Source organism: Tamandua tetradactyla, chromosome 5 (genome assembly GCF_023851605.1).
Source record: "Tamandua tetradactyla isolate mTamTet1 chromosome 5, mTamTet1.pri, whole genome shotgun sequence".
In the NCBI taxonomy this organism is placed as follows: domain Eukaryota; kingdom Metazoa; phylum Chordata; class Mammalia; order Pilosa; family Myrmecophagidae; genus Tamandua; species Tamandua tetradactyla.
In genome coordinates, this window is record NC_135331.1 from 316,196 (window position 1) to 319,430 (window position 3,235).

The 3,235-nt window shown below is 37.7% G+C and overlaps 1 long non-coding RNA gene across 1 annotated transcript; it reads left to right on the plus strand.

Annotated features, from left to right (window-relative positions):
* The first annotated feature begins 255 nt into the window (after positions 1-255).
* On the plus strand, positions 256-1,290 carry LOC143682206 (uncharacterized). The gene is made up of 3 exons (XR_013175032.1): positions 256-373; positions 761-885; positions 1,200-1,290. It is a non-coding gene; the product is annotated as an uncharacterized LOC143682206 (long non-coding RNA).
* Positions 1,291-3,235: the final 1,945 nt, after the last annotated feature.

A 3,235-nucleotide genomic window follows, 5' to 3' on the forward strand; every position in this document is an offset into this window, starting at 1 on the left:
GCAGCAGCTTCCTTTAATCCCTATTGAGTACTGTAGGTTGGTAACTTGATTAGATTTTGTGTACAGAGATGTGATGCACTCAATTGTTGATATTAACCTTTGATTAAAGGGAAATGTGACTCAACCCATTCCAGGTATATCTTGATTATTTTCCTGGACTCCTTTAAAAGACGAAACATTTTGGAGAGAATTATGAGAGAAGGACAAGAACCACAGAGCCCATGAAGCCACAGAACTTTGGAGATGAAGAGGAAAAATGCCCCTGGGAAGCATCATGAACAAGAAACCAGGAAGAGATAGCTGGAAGACCTTGCTATGTGCCTTTCCAGCTGAGAGGGAAACACTGAACTTCATCAGCCTTTCTTGAGTGAAAGTAAACTTTTATTGATACCTTAAGATTTGCTTTAATTGGGACATTTTCATGTCCTCAGAACTGTAAAATTGCAACTTAAGAAATTCCTCATTTTGAAAGCCATTCTATTTCTGGTATATTGCATTCTGGAAGCTAGCACATTAGAGCAGACACCTTCTTCCTTTATATATATTAGTAAAGTATTATGATTGAATAATCTGTTTCAGTCAAAATGTGCATCTTGTGAGTCCCTCTTCTCATTCAGAAGAGTCTCTTTCTCTGATCTAATAAGCAAAATGTGTTGATTTCATAGTTTATCTCTTAGAGGACAACTTAATTTCTCTCCTATTCAAGTCCTTGGATGATCCTCCTTGGAGGTGCCATGAACTAACAGTCTTTCCTTCCTAGAAAAAGTCCAAACAGTAAAGAACATTCCTTGGTTGAGCAGTCTCATAAATCCGCTCTGATCTAGGGAGAGAGCATCAGGAATCAAGAGAATTGGGCACTAATTAATTTTGATCCCTCTTCACTTGGTGAGTTTTTAAAAAACTATTGTATACTCCAGAAAAGCCATGTTCTCTAATCCTAATTCAATGTTGCTGGATGGGAACTTTCTATCACATAATTGTTTGTTCATCACCATGATCGTTTTTAGAACATTTGCATCATTCCAGAAAAAGAAAGAGAAAACAAATAATGTCACACATCCCATACCCCTTACCCATCCTTTTCACTGGCTACTATTATTTTCAATTACTCAATTTAATCCATCCCTTATCTCCCCTCTTATATATAGATTTCATTAATTATTTTTCTATGTATTTTTTACTCATTTGTCCATACCCAGGAATAAAGAAGCATCAAACACAAGATTTTCACAATAATACAGTTGCATTGTAAAAGTTTTATTGTTATACAATTGTCTTCAAGAATCAAGGCTACTGTAAATCAGCTTAACTGTTGCAGGTACTTACCACAGTGAGTCCAATACACCATAAACTAGAAAGGGATATCCCTATAATGCAAAAGAATAGCCTCCAGGATAATCTTGCAGCTCTGAAATCTTTCAGCCACTGAAACTTTGTTTTGTCCCTTTTTGGTCTAGAAGGCTTTCTCAATCCCATTATGCCATGTCTTGGATTATCCAAGGATTTATGTCCCACATTGCCAGGGAGATTTACACCCCCAGGAGTCTCCCACCTAGGGGAGAGGGCAGTGATTTCACCTGTCAAGTTAGGTTAGAGAGCAAGGCCAGATATGAGCAATAGAAAAGGTTCTCTGGGAGTGACTCTTAGGCATAATTTTAAGTAGGCTAACATATCTTTCATAGAAATATGCTTCATATGGTTGAACCATAAGCTCTAGGGATTGGCCAATTGATTTTGCTGCCCCCACTGCTTGTGAGAATATCAGAAATTCTCCAAATGGCAAAGTTGAATATTTCCTTCTCTTTCCCCAGCCCCTCAAGGGGACTTTGCAAATAATTCTTTGTTCACTGCACAAATTACTCTGGGATATATCCTGACATCACACTAGCCTGGACAGAGCAAAAATGTCCTATGCGCGTTTCAAGATTCCATGTACTTTGCTGTTCAACTACACTGACAATGCACATTAAGTTAGGTAATGTTCTATTGATGGGATCTTTTTGTTTCCATGGAGATGTGACAAATCCAGTTATGGGTGGTATCTTTTGATTAGGTGGTTTCAATGGAATTCTGTTTCCAAGATGAGGTCACTAAATTGAGCCCTTTAAGAGGCAACCATTTGGTAAAAGCTTCAGTGCCAACAGAGCCCACACACCCAGTGACCATTGGAAATGCAGTAGGAAAACATCCTAGGGGAATCTTTATGGAATTAGAAGCCAGAAAAGAAGTACAGCAGATGTAAAAATGTGCCTTCCCAGCTGAGAGAGGGGTCCAGAAGCTTAAGACTCCAACAGAGGCCAAACAGGTTCCCAGCTAACAGATTGTTTCAGATATCAGTCTTTCTTGAGTGTAGATAACCTCTTGTTGGGGCTTTAATTTGGACATTTTCATGACTTTAGGACAGTAAACTTACAACTTAATACATTTGCTTTTTTCAACTGTTTTGTTGAGTATGACATATACACAAAGAAAATAAATTAAAAAAATAGTTTTCAAAGTACTCTTCAACAAGTAGTTACAAGACAGATCCCAAAGTTTGCCATTGGCTACCATATAATCCTCTCAGATTGTTTTCCCTTCTAGCTGTTCCAGAATATAGGAGGCTAGAAGGCTTAAATATTTTTTTATCATCACAATCGATTTTTCCCCTTCTTTTTTTGTGAGAAATAACATATATACAAAAAAGCAATAAATTTCAAAGAACAATTAATTGTAGAATATATTTCAGAGTTTGACATGGGTTACAATTTGACACTTTTAGGTTTTTACTGCTAGCTGCCCTAAGATACTGGAGACTAAAAGAGATATCAATTTAATGATTCAGTATTCATATTCATTTGTTTAATCCTTTCTTCACTGTATAACTCCATAATTACCTTTGATCTTTCCATTCCTCTCTCTAGGAGTATTTGGGCTATGGCCATTCTAAACTTTTCATATTGGAAGGGTCTCTCACTAATATGGGGTAGAAAGATGGAACTATCTGATGTTATGGAGAGGCTGGGATCTCCAGGTTTCAGGACTTACCTGGACCAGGGATCCATCTGGAGGTTGTAGGTTTCTGGAAAGTTACTCTAGTGCATGGGACCCTTGTGGAATCTTATATATTGCCCTAGACATTGTTTAGGATTGGCTGGAATGGTCCTACTTGGGGTTTGGCAGGGTTATAATAGGTGGCAAGATCAAACTGAAGCTTGCATAAGAGCAATGTCTAGAGTAGCCTTTAGCTCTATTT